The following is a 15,167-nucleotide window of genomic DNA, read 5'->3' as shown; positions in this document are numbered from 1 at the left end:
GAAATTCTATGTCAGCCCCATAACTTTGAATTATTAAATCCAGAATTTTATAATACTGGTACAAAGATGGAACCATTTTACCCATATAATAATAGTTTTAGGCAGACACTTGCCTATTACTTTAACGTTAATAAGGGGGAAAGCTTTTGATCTGAAAAAAAAAAAACTCTCAAGATAAAAAGATAAGTAAGATTCCATTGCCAATTACCTAATTAGAAAATGTCCAAACTGAAGTTTTGACTTATTTTTTTTTCAGCTAGCTTTCATGGGCCTCCAACAGAAACCTTTATGTAAATTTTCCCTTTTTGATATGTCATTTTCATTAACATCACTGTGATATATAACTAATAAGAGTTAAGTGTAATTATGGTAGTATTTAGAAAAATAATTGTGGTAAGACAGCATTTCGTGATTGATTCTGTGCTGTTCCCCTTGTGTTTTATCTTCATCTCTGCTGGTTCATGGCTTCTCCAAAAAAAAAAAAACAGAGCTCGAGTATCACAAATTTCAGAAAGGACGAGACATCGCTCAGGCTTCACATCCTTACAGTTTTGTTCCACATTGTTTTCCTTCATTTATGATCTAATTCTTTAGGCATTTATCTCTGAACGGAATTGATTACATCTATAATAAAGCATTGATAAAGTGGCCTTAGGTTTTAAAGTATGGTTGACTTTAAAAATAAAACTCCTATTCTACCAATTGCCTGCTAACTATAGGTATCATTCTGTTTTGTTTATTGGGTTGTTTTTGGGGGAGTTTTGTTGTTGTTGTTTTTGTTTCGTTCTGTTTTTGCACCAGTAACCAGAAATATGCTTAAGACATACATCCAAGTTGTATTTTCTGAGATCGGGGGTGGTATTGGCACCCAGGGGAATGTGGAGTTCCAGCTACTATTGTTTTAGTATTGCCTCACTGCTGAGTCACCAGACAAAGCAATTTCACAGAAAAGGATAAGAATGAATTTTGGGGGGACGCATAGGAGGTTACTTAGGGATTTGAAAAGAGATTGAAAAAGGGAAGAGTCCAAAGAAAACTTGGAGAGAAGTTTTACAAGAGAGGGCTGGGTGATGATAAAAGAATGGAGTCGTGCTCTCCTAAACAGAGCTCAGAATGGTGCATGCTTGAAGAATCAAATGTGCCATAAAATTAAGAAATCACAACATATAACATATGGACAAAAATCCCAACCCACAGTTTTACTGAAAACTGAGGTTATTGTCAGAGAGCTGAAAGCTGGGAAGAAATATTTAACAGGACCCAGGAACCAAACAAAGAAGGACAGAAATATATCACATTAACAAAACGAAGGACAAAAATTACGTGATTTTCTCAGCTGACACAGAAGAAGCATGTGAAAAGAGCTAACATCCTTTCACGATAAAAAAAAAAAAATCGACAAACTAGGAATATAAGGAAACTACCTCAACATAATAAAGACCATATATGAAAAGCCCACGGCAAACAGCATACTCAATACTTAAAGACTGAAAGTGTTTTCTCTAAGATAAGGAACAAAAGAAGGATGCCTGGTTTCACCACTTGTATTCCACACAGTACTAAGAAAAAGAAGTTAAAAGCATAGAAATTAGAAAGGAAGAAGCAAAATTATCTCTGTTCAAAGATAACATGATCTTATACATAGAAAACCCTAAAGACTCCATTCACATCCCCCCCCAAAAAAATGTTAGAACTAATAAATGAATTCCCCAAAGTGGCAGGATACAAAATCAACATACAGAAATGCTTTGTGTTTTTATACACTAACAATGAACAATCCAAAAAGGGAATTACGAAGACAAAATCCGGGGCTTCCCTGGTGGCGCAGTGGTTGAGGATCCGCCTACCGATGCAGGGGACACGGGTTCGTGCCCCGGTCCGGGAGAATCCCACATGCCGCAGAGCGGCCGGGCCCGTGAGCCATGGCCGCTGGGACTGCGCATCTGGAGCCTGTGATCCGCAGCGGGAGAGGCCACAGCAGTGAGAAGCCCACGTACCGCAAAAAAAAAAAAAAAAAAATGAATGGATAAAGAAAATATGGTGTGTACATACAAAGATATATTATTCAACCCTAAAAAGGAAGTAAATCCTATAACATACTATACAACATACATGAACCTTGAAGACGTTACACTAAGTGAAATATGCCAGTCACAAAAAGACAAATATTGTATGATTCCACTTATATGAGGTATCTAGAATAACCGAACTCATAGAAACAGAAAGTAGAATGATGGCTACCGGACGTTTGGGGGAGGGAGAAAAGTGGAGTTGTCATTTAATGGGTATAAAGTTTCAGATTTCTAAGTTCTGAAGCTCTTTTTCATGACAATGTGAATATACTTAATGCTGCTAGTTAATGCTGTACGATTAAAAATGGTTAAGATGGTAAATTTGTTATGTTTTTTACCACGATAAAAAAATTGTTAAACAACAAGGCCCTACTGTATAGCACAAAGAACTGTATTCAGTGTCCTATGATAAACCATAATGGAAGAGAATATTAAAGAAAAGAATGTGTATATGTGTATGTGTGTGTGTGTGTGTGTGTGTGTGTGTGTGTAACTGAATCACTTTCCTGCACAGCAGTAATTAACACAACATTGGAAATCAACTATGATTCAATTTTTAAATAATTAATTAAAGGAATCATACAATTTAAAAAATTGTTTAATCTGTAATTTCTTTTACAAAGCAGGGATGGTTGCACTGGGAAAAAAGCTAAGGTCACTTGCAGCAGCGACTTCCATCCTGTGATTCCCAGGAGCCCAGTGGGCAGCTGGGACGGCAGATTATCTGTGGAAGGAAGACCTGTCTCCGGGAGGGGCAAGGAATTTGTAGTGCCCCTGGGGCCTCTAAAGTTAGACTGGAGAAGGCTTTTCCACCTCTGGTCTACGGGTCACCAAAGGGACCCCGTGGGTTGTGAGGAGAAAATATTAGAACTTCTACGTCTCTTTAAACTTCTCATTATTTTGAATTTTCACCTTTATGTATATCTTACAATGTATATCGTCTAGTAGCAACAGTAGCGGGGCACAACAAATAAGAAATAATAGATTAGCAAGTATATATTGGGAGCTGATGCTCAAAATATTTTAGTGGTCAGGGTGAGCAAACTAGAAAAGCCCGGCGATACGTCCTCTAATAAACTCCTGTACTTGTAAGTAGGACCAAGAACCCCATGCCTTTGGGAATACCCATTGCCTTCGGTAGCAAACCAACAGGACGGCAGGAGGGGAGAAATAAGATGGAGAGAAAGCTGGGTAGGCAGGGCCAGAGTTACTGGGTGGAATAAACTGCAAAGGAGGAGAAGAGGCGGACAAGAGCTGGAAGGACAGGGAAAGGCAGGTGAGAATTTCCAAAGGGCTGAGTGGTGATTGTAGAGTTTGTTGCCAAATGGCAACTTTAATCAGACTTATCTATGGTTTCCCTTGGCCTCCACGTGCCACGCTCTTCCCTTCAGAAGGCAAAGCGGACTATGAATAGAAAGGGTCTATCCTCCGGGAGACAGAGCTTATGTCCGTACTTGGGTTATTAATTCCCTGAATCTGTCTTAAAGGGGACCTGGGGCGTGGTAGCACCCTCAGCTGGTTATTAGGTTCTCTAGGGACCTTAAACTCACAGGCACACATGCATGCATGCACACACGCACACATACACCCATGCACACGTATATGTGGCCACACGCATGTATCCACATGCGCACATGAAGTCTGTGGTTCCAAACACCGTGGATTTATATGTTTCAAGTCTTAATTGTTGTAATGTTCAATGTAATGTCTCTAGCTAGTAAAAATAAATAAGTAAAATTTTTAAAGGTATGTCACAGGCTGTATGACTCTATTTATATGAAATACCCAGAATGGGGATCCACACGGATAGAAATCAGATGAGTGGTTCAGGGGCTGGGGGGAGGGGAAATGGGAGTAAAGCACAGGCGTGGTAAGTTCTTCTGGGGACATGAAAAAGTTTCGAAACTAGAGACCAGGAGTGGTTGTACATCACTGTGAATGGACTGAACGGCGCTGAGGTGCACACTTTCACGTGGTTCATTTTATGTTATATGATTTCACCTCAATTAGAATACACTGTGCACTAGGCAAGCCCCTTTCCTAGGTCTGCGTGTGGGTGTGGACGGGAGGGAAGAGCGCTAGGGTCTCGGGCGTTTGACTGGCATGCCCCTCCCTGGTTCGTGGGCCAGCCGGAATTACACCCATATATTTGGTCTCCCAGACCAATGCTCCTTCCATAAAATGGCGATGGAGCCACAGTGACACTGTGTGGAACTCTCCACTCCCTCTAAGTAATTTGCTGGTTGAAATGGACATCAAAGAGGAACCAACCAAAGGGGAAAGGAGAGCACCTACGAGCATATGCTTGAGAGCTGTGGCCCTGGGCAGTGGGCCAGGAGCCAGGACTCAGGGGGCAGAGGCAGCTGCTTCTCCCCGCCGGCCCCTTCCCCAGGTTCTGCCTGTCTCCTGTCCCCTCTGCACACAGTGCCCGGTGAGGCCAGGGGCCAGGTCTGCAGCCAGAGCCTTCCAGTCCCGTCGGAAGTAACATGGGAGGTGGTGGGGATGGGACCTGGCCAAGGCACCCGTTGCCCATGGCTCAGCCTTCTCTCTGAACACCCCACAGGATTCCCTTTCCCAAACCCCGTGTCGCTGTGCGCTCTGACACAGGCTGCGCCGAGGTCCAGTGCTGAGCAGAGCAGACGAGCCCTCGGGTCTCACTTAGCTTCTGGTCTGAGGCCTTGTGCCTCAGCCTGGCTCCATCACCTGAGAGACGTCAGAGAAACAGAATCCCAGCCTCCACCCCAGACCCACTGAACCAGAATCTTCTCTTTACGTGATGCCAGGCACATTCAAGTTTGGGAAGTGCTGGTTTAGATGCTCATTTCCACGAATGAGAGTCAGACCAGGGGCTCCAAAGACACGTAAGGTGGGCTCCCTGCCCTTGACTTTCATGAGAGCCGGCACTGCAGAAAATAACTCTTCAGCTGTGAGATCTCAAAGGGGTCTTAGGGGCTCATCTAATTCAACTCCTTCACTTAGGGATGATGACATGGAAACCCAGAGAGGTCACATGATTGCTCAGGGAAGAAGCCAGAATTGGAAAAAAGCATTCTGCTCCCAAGTTCACTGTACCCACCATAGGGCTGAAGAAAGCCAGGTAGCTGTCTGTAAGAGAAAAGGTGACAGAAACAAGACTGCTGGGACAGGGTCTACAGCACTGCAGATTCAGGGGTCCCTCAAAAATGTCGGGGGGCAGATCATTTCTGCAGCCCCTTTCAAGTCTGCTCTTTGACACCGTCAAAGTTGATCCAGATAAAGAAATACTGACCCCCTTTGGCTTCTCAGCAAGAACGTGCTTTCATTCTAAGGGTGATATTCTGGTCCACGAGACCTACCAGCACAGGGAGATGGCTCAGGTGTCATTCTGTCTCATTTCTCCAGCCGGGCTCCGAAAGTGAGTCCCAGAGTCTAAGACACCCCCATAAGGTTTACCCCAAGGTCCTCAAAACATTTGGCGAGAGCATCTTAAAGGAAGCAATACACCCTCCGTGAGGATGTGTGTGGATTATAGCACACTGCATGCAGACAGGCTGTCCCAGTGTGATTACCCACCCAAAGCTCCTCTCTAAATCCAGGCTCCAAGCAAAGACTGTCAAGGATGCTGATAGCCTTTTACTCCTCCTTGCCACTCATTTGAAGCACTGGACCACTGTAAAACTCAAACTGAAATCAACTTGAGGGATTCCCCGCAAGAGACAGCACATTTTGTCTAAAACCAGATAAATTAACAATGAACACAGGCCGCCACCGGACCCGTAGTATCTGAGCACAGTTTGCTGACCAAGGAGCAGGAGGTTGGCAGGCCTGAGCCAGGGGCGTGTGATGGGCCTGCTGCTGCCTTTTCTTCCCCCCACCGCCCCAGTAATAAGTACTCAATTTGAGAGAGCTGATGGAAAGAGACAGGAGTGAAAAGTGGGCTTGACACATTTATGAGAAGGATTTGTCCTGGGCTTCTTAAGTATAGTGCCTGGAGTTTTTTCAATCATACGAAAAGTAGGAGGGAATGAACACCTGTTTCATGTTTCCCAAGCACACTCAGATGGTTAGATGGATAACGCACCGTCAGGAACAAAAAAAAAAATCGTGGGAAAAAATGGCTTGTCAAGTTAACAAAAATTGTATACTGTTTGCAATCTACAAATAGAGAAAGAGAGACAGACATCAAATCTCCAGAGGATAGAAATACTGTTTCTAGTTGAATTCTCATTGAAGGCTCCAGAATACAGTTTCTGACATTGGAACAGAGGGTGTTTTTATGATGGATTCTTTTAACCCTTTTCCTAAAAGATGAGATTTGGGGATCACAACTTGCCCTGTGCTTTCCGATAGTGATGACAAGTAGAAGTAGTATTTGCCGGTTCCATGAGCTGGTGTTTCCTCAGAGGCAGATGGAGTTGAGGATTTGTTACTTGATCTAATGACGATGGCTTTCCAATAGCCAGACATGCACGGCATCATTGATCAGTCTGCCCTCTCCTTGTTTGCACTGGAACACTGCTCAATTTACACCAATTAAAGAATGCTTGGTTTGGGTATTGAAGAATCATTAAGGGATGCAAATCCCCAAGGGCTTCTAAAAATGACATCTGACTAGAATGGTGATTAAAGCATGGAGGCGGCATTAGTATTTGAACAGCTTGACTGATACACAAAATCATTACAACTTCTTTCCAGAAAGAGTGACATTGGGTCAATGTATGTACTTGCCTGGTCACCCTAAACAAATCTGAAAAGTCTAATTTTAAGTAATTGCTCAGAGTTTAGTGGCCGCCTCTGTCCCCACAAGGGCAGCTGTCTGGATCACATCTTGTAATTGAGATGTGTCTTTAAACTCTATGTGTCAACCCAACATGCAAATGTGCTCTCAAAAAAGGTTAGGGGTTAGTGATGCTCTGGTGAATCATTTTCCAGTCAAATTTCCACATGAAAACTCTACTGCAGCCAGTAGTCAACTCCTCAGCTGATGCTACCCCGTCACATTTAGGAAAGACTGGATGATCTAGCCACATCGGACTCTCCAGTTTTAGAGACCATCTCAGCAGCATCAGCATCACCTGGAAACATTTTACAAATGCAGAGCCTTGCCCCCTGCCTCCCCCGAGACCTGCTGAATCAGAGATACTAGGGCTGAGGTCCTACAGCTAAAGCTTTAATAAGTCCTCCCCGATCTAAAGCCCACTCAGGTTTGGGAACCACTGATCCAGACCCACTGAGCCTCCGTATCTGCAATGATGTGGATGTCCCATGGGTTAATGATTTGCCTGAGGCCACGCAACCCAAATGGCTGGGGAGGGCAAATGTGCGACTAAGCATATTACGTTCAAACCATGTAATCCTTGACTTTCACCGTTCAGTTAAAGTTTTGAAAATACTTTGCTGCCCTGTCTTTCCATGCAGCCCTCTGCTTGTCCCTGAGAGCGTGTGCACGGTGTCCTGGAGGGATGCCTATTTCACCTGTTCCTCCTCCTGGACCCGGAGATAGAGACCCCCAGCCCGGCAGACGGGTGTGACCGCTGGGCTAGCTGTTGTGGAAGTGTTTTCAAGCTGGAGATCTCATCGCCAAGGTGAGCGGTCCCTTCTTTCGTCCACGGGGCTCGTGGGTACCCATGTGGACAACAGCCCTCCATTATTAGGGGTCCCTGAACCACCATGAGGGACCCCCACTGGCTGTGTCGTGAGAACCACAGATGACGTGAAGCCACAGGCACTTGGGGAACGTTTGTTACCACTTTATAACCCAACATCTCTCGGGACCCTTTGGGCCTTCCGGATGGTTCCCTTGCACCATTAAAAGTGAGTGATGCGGAGGACAGAGAAGCATCTTCTCTATTTGGAATATAATTGAATATAATAGGATTTCTGGGAAGGCATAAGGACAGGAACTGAATTTGAGTTACTAACCAAACAACAGTTTTCTGATTTAATTTTCTTTTTTTACACAAATCACTGTATCTTTTGCCACTTTATCCCAGTCTGACAACACTTGAGCTATAAGGAGCCTATTAAGAACAAGCAAGGAAATCGAATCAAAGCTGAAAAACAAGGGCCGGCTCGTTTGCAGGCTCCCGGAGCTTGAGTTCGCGGTGCCTGAGCAGGCAGCTCAGCCAGACGGTGACCGTGTGAGAAAAAGGGTTTGTTCCAGCTTGCCCGACTCCCAGCAGATGGACAGAGCTGGTTCACACCACTTGCTCCCTTGCTCTTTGCTTCCTGGACACCCAGCCACCCAGGTGAGCCTGTGCACCCAGGACCCCACACTCCCCTCCCCTCCCCTCCCTCTCAGTCTCCCCGCAGTGATGCTCAGCCTTTCAGCCTTTCATGCTGCGCCCTGTGCGGGGCAGGGTTAAAATGTGCCTCTGAATGGAGAGGAGTAGACAGGGTGGATTAATAGCAGCGGCAGAAGAGTGATACAGCCCGAGCAGAACAAAACGAGGGCGACCCAGACGAAACAAAGCCCCACAATAGATCAGCTCTGAAAAGTCATCGGGCAGCTTTGAAACCCAGGCCTCTGCGGTCCCGGGCAGTTTCGCAGCCACGGGCTTTCAAGACACATGAATGGAAACGGAACAGTAACTCTTTCTCCCAACCCTTTTCAGGGGTCTTGTCGGCCGAGAAGGATTTACCATTCAATTCCCATACTTTTATGTGGGAAATTAGGAATTGGCTCCTTAAAAAGAAATTGTCTTTTTAAACTCTCATAAATTGTGGCGATTTTATAGATGCACCCAAATTTCTTCTTTCTTCTCTTCTTCCCACTTAGAGTACATTTTTTTTAACTACTCATTAAACACACACACACACACACACACACACACACACATACATTTCCATCTGCCCTTTTCTCTGGAATATTTTCTTCAGAAAATCTCCAACCAAAGAGGTATCTCATCTTTCCGTTCCATATACTGTTTGGCTTTGGTCCTTAACTAGTTCTTCATTTTATCACAGTTCATCACAGACCCAACTTCTTTTTTGAATAAAAAGACCTATCCTTTCCAGATATTAATCCCTGCGTATTTGGAAAGGTGGCAGGTGTTGGGCAAAGCTGCTGCAAAGGTCAGAAGCAAAATAGGATGTTTTCTTGATTCCTGACTCAGCAGGCATGTACGGCTGAGTGACTAGCCCTGCATACATGCTACTTTTGAATTGTCTGATGAAAACAATCAAGTCTTCCTGGAGGAGAGCTCAGTAAGAAGCTGTCCCCATCTAGAGGGCTTGTGTTTGCAGGAGCGCGTAACAGGCTCTTTTCCTTCTCAGAAGCCAGCAGTGTTTGGCCATGTTCATCTCATTAACCTTCCCTATCTGTTTCCACAGGACAGAAAGGAAGACTTGTAAACTGAGAATTCCCAGCCTGGGACTCAGCTCAGCCCAGCTTGGGCTCTGAGCCGGCACACGTGACATGGCTCTCCAGGCCTCTCCCAGAGCTCACACAGGGAAACCTTGCCCCAGGAAATCCAGCTGTGTTTGACCCCTGCTTCCCTCTTCCCTCTCCTGTCCCCAGGAGAGCCTGGCTCCAAGGCCGATGCCCGGGAGCAGCTGTGGTGACCGCTGGCCATTCTCCAGGGTGGTCAAGCGTACCCCAAGTCCTCGGAGATGACTTCAGGGTGAGAGATGGAAAGGGGGAGGGGAGAAAGGAGGGTTCCCCCCTCAGCCCGTCTGCAAGGCCAGGCTGGGGCACGTAACCATTTCCTGATGTGCAAAAGCTAAAACCTGGACTTCCTTTCTCATTAGATTGTTCAGATATGCAAACACGAACCCAACAAAAGGAGTCTCGCAATATACTTCACTTGGACTGTTTCAGATCCTGATATCACTCCTCTAAAAAAAAAAGAGAAATCAAAAATAAATAAATTAAATAAAATAAAGAGAGAAATCAAACAATTTCCTCTTTCTGAGGACAGTGTTAAAAAACCTTAGAAATTTGCAATATATGTGTATCAAATCCACACCTTGTAAACCTAAACTTATACAATGTGATGTCCTTTTTATCTCCATGAATCGGGGGAGAAAAGAAAACCTTTGAAAGAAAATCCCAATAATAACTGCACGGACATCAGAAAGTCTGGGACCTATGCTGTTTCCTTCCTGAAGTAACTCACTTGTTCAAAGTTATCGCAGAAGGAGTCAGGATACTGCTCTGCAGAAGGTAAAATCACACTTAAAAAACTGATATTCGCGGGAAAAGATGGTCCTTAAACACGGACTTCACTTGCTTGAGAATAATAGGTAGGCGGCTCAAAGGGCTGGGTAGGTTTTACAAATTACCATTTCCATTTCCTCCTTTGCTGCCTCTGCACCAGAGGTAGAAATTCCAAAGTCCAGGCCCCTTCGAAGCTTTTGAAAGCCCCACTGCAACTACTCCAACCCCTTTTACCAGTCTCGTCCACAACCGCAAACCACGAACGTGGACTAGAGGGTGTGGCACCACCGAACTCTCACCAGCCTTTCCCAGCCTACTTGCAACTTAGACGGCATATGGTCTAAGAAACCTTCTGGCAACTTAATTCTTCAAACTACTGGCTTGGACTTTTTTTTTTTTTTTTTTAAACGGTCCTCCTGTTTACCATCACCGGTAATGTACCCATTGCTGGTACACAGTTGGTGTTCAATAAATACTTATAGAAGGAAGGAAAGAAGGAAAAAACTGAAGGAAGACAAGATATTGACTTGAAATCAATGCTCTACTTCCCCACCCAGAAATGTCTTGTATTACTCAGGGTAAAAACCTCAGCTCTTAAGATTAAACAGACCCCAAAATACAGTGGCTCACAAGATCGAATTGCTTTCTCTTTCGCATAACTCTCCGGAGTGGACGGTCCAGGCTGGCAGGATGCTCCATTTCACATGGTGACGAAGAGATCCAGATTATCTCCCTATCATCGTCCCGCTGTCCTGCAGGGTACCGCGCATCTGCTCGGTTTAATGAGGGTCGCCAGCACATCCAGGTTCCAGCCCACGGGGAGAAAGAGAGAGAGACCAGGAAGAGTGATGCCCAGTGAAGACAGGAAACAGGAACTGCTCACATCAGTTCTGCTCACATTTTATGGGCAAAATTGTAATCTTATGTCCAGACAGGGAAGCTGGGAAGTGAAGACTCTAGATGAGTGACTTTACATCCAGGGAGAAAAGAAGACAGCTTTGGAGAACACTGGCCATCTGCCGCGGGTTCCTAGACTCCTCTCTGAATAGAAAACATCCTGGGGCCTGTCCAGGGGGAGCAGAGCCTGTGTGCAGACTGTCTTTGATTAGAGGAAGAAGACCCCCTACCCAGGATCCCCGGCCACGCGGCGGAGGTCTGGGGAGCTCGAGGGGCAGCGGGACCTCAGGGGTGGCAGTCACTGCAGGGGACGTCAACACGCCCAACCCTCCCCTTCCTCGTCGGCCCTGCAGCTCAGAAAACGTCCAGATGCATTTTTGTTTTCACACCTAAATTTTCCCATTCAGCTCTTCGCTCACCATGCAAGAACATGCAAGCAGCAAGTGACCAGGGCTCCCACTGCTCTAACTTGAAGGAAGGGAAATGGACAGACAGACTGCTTCCATGTCCCCAAGACAATCCCAGTTTAGCAGCTTCCTTCCATGGGATCTTGAGCAAATTACTTATACCCTTAAGACTCACTTTGCTCACCTCTAAAATGGGAGCTAAAATACCTTGTCACATGGTTCTTATTAGAATTAATTTAGCTCATGCAGGTAAAGATTTTAGTGTTTTAAGAAACACCTGGCATATAGATACTCAATTCATTTTCTTCTAGTTGGTGGCTTTTCTCTTGCTAAATCCCAGCCTAATAAACCATTTCTCTTCCTCAACCTGTTCAAATTCCCCCAGATGGCACCCTATAGCCTCAAGTCTTCTCTGGAAGAGTCCAGTAGCTTTGTCTTTCTCTCTCTTCCCAAATCCTGCCCCATCCTTATTTATGGAATGCCTTGTGCTATCCACTGATTGATTGTTTCCTACGTTTGCGTCCAGTGTCACTGGATAGACGGCAAGCTCCCTGAAAGCAGCAGATACCATGTTGATTTCGGTAGCTCGTAACATCTGACACAATGGGACTGTACAATATTCACTCAACAAACATGCCATTGAGTTACGGAAATGTGAACAGATTAATGTGAGGTCTGCATGACCTAGAAAAATAAATTCTTTCAGCAGGTTCATGCCAAACGTCAGTTGATTTAGGATTTCTCTTTTTAAAGAGTAAAATATTCTGCTTATGTGGACTGAATGACTACCTTACTATCCCTGTGTGGAAGCCGAAAGTGTTGCCTAAAATTATATTGGACCTTGGGACTTCTGGGAACTCAGGATGCTACCTTCTGGGTGGTGTTTATTCTGTGCCACAAACACCTGAATGACTGAAGTTGAAATCAATCCAGATTCTGTGTCTGGGGTTTCAGCACTTTGTGGACTGGCACGTGTGACTGAGAAAAATCCGGGGAATGCTTGGCCTTTCATTCCTCTGAGAATTATGCCATTTTCCAAGAAAAGCTAAATAGCTCATTCCTGTCTCACCGCCTCTTCTTCCAGCCTGGTTTCCTGAGGATATATTTTAGCCAGACTGGTGTGTGTTTTTTAATAAGCTGCTGGAAACTAAGAGTTTTAAACTTAAACTTATACTGAATGAGTGCATCACCAAATGAAGAATATTATCCTTATTTCATCTATCACAGACGAAAAACACATACACAGGAATGGTGGCCACTTGGTAGCTTTTTGCAGACAAATTCCCCAGAGTATAACCCAAATCCGCATGAAATCTCTCAGCGCTCTTTCTGAGGGAAGCTTACTAATAAGTACCATCAGGTAACAAAGCTGTTATGTTGGGTTTTTTTCTTTCTGCATCGCTTTTATCATCGGGAGATAGGGGAACTTCATATTTCAAGGGCTTTTTGCACAGGAAATCCTGGTGTGGCTTTAACACACACTGATGTCTCTTGGGGGGAAGTACAGAGTAACCCTGAAAACCTTGGGCATAGCAGCAAAGCTCACCCGGATGGCATCCATCAGGGGTTTCCAGAAGGAGAGCAATGAGTATATAAACCACCCACTGAGATGAGCGTGCTCCAGGCCATCTGAATCCTTGGACCTTGTTTCCAAGAAGAGGCGAAGCCATGAACTTCAGAGCTTGGAGCCCAGATTCACTCCCCAAAATACAAGCAATAATAAGCTTAAATGCAGACAAGGAAAATACTTGGTTTGGCTTAAGGGGACAGTTCAGGCCAGTGTGAACCGGGCAAGCAGAAGAGCCCGAGAATCTATAAAAGTTCTTTAGAAAAGACAGACACTGGTCAGCCGAGGTGGCCTGGCAATGTATAAATGTGCTCTGCCTCCCAAGCTAAAGACAAAGCCCCCCAGTTGTCCCTGGAACTTATATATGACAGTGAGACATATTTTTTAACTTCTGTATTTTATGTTCTCTATGGTTTTTTCATGGAGATGCATTGTTTTCATAATCAGGACAATAAAAAATTAAAATTACAACCTTTAAAAAAAAGATAAAACCCTACCCCTTCCTCAAAATGATGAAACCAGCAAAGGCTCCCAAGAGCTGTTGAACTGGGCCTTCACCACAGAGGAATAAAAATGAGTGGGGGGCCGGGAACGGACCAGTGGTCCCCTGAGCATGGAGCAAGGGTAGCGCTGGCAGAGCAGAAGGCATTGAGGGGGAGAAGCGTCTCCGCGGCCGCAGTAAGGTGCTGGACCCTTCCGGGCAGGCTGTGGGGAGCTTGCTGAACTGGCCTGTGGATGGGCAGGTCCTTGTGGCCCCTGGAATCCGGGAGGCACTGAAGGCTGGCCAAGCAGGATGGCAGGGTCAGAGGGCGTGCAGAGGAGGTGCGCTTGTTTTATCACGTATAGTGATGCACGTATGGTGAGGGTGCATACATCACGTGCCTTATCAATGAGTAATTGAGTCATAGGGAGCGACGCAGCCTGAAACCCCAGGACATTTAGTCCAAAAGTGTGCAGGTGACAAGGCACCACTTCTGATGCACTAAGCGTGGAAAAGACGGCGGGTCCTGTGGCACTGCCTTCTGACCACGGTGGCAGTCAGGGTCCGGTAGTGACAGGAGGCGCCTTCAAGTGGGTGACTGGGAAGAAGCTAACGGGTGGTCTGTTTATGGAAGGGTTCTTAAGACTAGGAAAACCAAACCCAGGAAGAGCAGTTCCCGTCCCGGGCTTGAAGCAGCCGTGGGAAGGGCTGATTCCTAACCAACAGAAAAGCAATTGTGTCACCCCTGGGCCGGCAGAGGGGATGGGGCCATAAGCACCCAGAGCCCACCGTCCTGCTCCCCCGTTTAGGGTCCTGACCCAGACAGACCCTGAGGGCAAAGAGGCCACTGATGACGCACCTTTGCCGACCTCCCTCCCCAGGGCTCCCCACACCGCAGGGAGGTAAGGGGGGGGGGTTCTGGAGGGGCACACGGAAGATGTCCAGCCCACAGACTGTTGACTTTCCTATCATCTTCCTTTCCCATCAGACCGTAAGCTCCCGCAGGACCAGGATGCAAACTGTGTGTTCCCCGCTGTGTCCCAAGTACCCACAAGTAGCCACACACAGTCGGCGCTCAGGGAATATTTGTCGAATGACTGCATAAGAGCACAGAAGAAAACCGCTCACCCAGGATTTACCAGCAAGGAGGTAACAAGACAAGCAGCATTTTATGAAAGGTAAAAATAGTCCTTAACGGGGTGTTTCCCTATGGTAAACACGTTCTTATTTTGGCCATTCTGCCCAAAGCAAAATACAACCGACATATATAAGAGGGAAAATAGAGAAGAGTAGAAGAGTTGCTGAAAAGATTATATTTCTGCTTTGCTTGGAGTGAAGAAAGGTTTGGGGAAAAGGTACTGAAGAATTTTAAATGGCCTTTAAAAAAAATACGAGAAATAATCTTTCTCTTAACTTTCAGACCTGTGGTCTAGGAAGGAGGGGACAGTTGCCAGAATTATTAAAGAAACTCTGTGTAAAACGGTGGAAAGATGTCAGGTTGTGGGTTTCTCTGCCATGGGAAGTTTTGGAGACCAGCGTTGTCTGGATTTGATGACAGGTAATGACATTAACTAATTACAAAACTAACCACATTTGGAGCGGTGGA

The 15,167-nt window shown here is 45.6% G+C and overlaps 1 long non-coding RNA gene across 1 annotated transcript in view; it reads right to left on the bottom strand.

The window, feature by feature from the left end:
• Positions 1 to 2,571: 2,571 nt before the first annotated feature.
• LOC114900361 overlaps positions 2,572 to 15,167 on the bottom strand; it is a 30,113-nt gene continuing 17,517 nt past the window's right edge. Inside the window, exons 9-10 of the long non-coding RNA XR_003794832.1 lie at positions 10,840 to 10,979; positions 2,572 to 9,887 (exon numbers count right to left, since the gene is read on the bottom strand). This is a non-coding gene — a long non-coding RNA (uncharacterized LOC114900361). The remainder of the gene's footprint in view (positions 9,888 to 10,839; positions 10,980 to 15,167) is intronic.

The sequence above is a fragment of the Monodon monoceros genome, unplaced genomic scaffold (assembly GCF_005190385.1).
Source record: "Monodon monoceros isolate NGI ecotype Baffin Bay Population unplaced genomic scaffold, NGI_Narwhal_1 Super_Scaffold_19, whole genome shotgun sequence".
Classification (NCBI taxonomy): Eukaryota; Metazoa; Chordata; class Mammalia; order Artiodactyla; family Monodontidae; genus Monodon; species Monodon monoceros.
The sequence above is the reverse complement of the archived record's forward strand: the minus strand, read 5'-3'. Positions and strand labels throughout refer to the sequence as shown.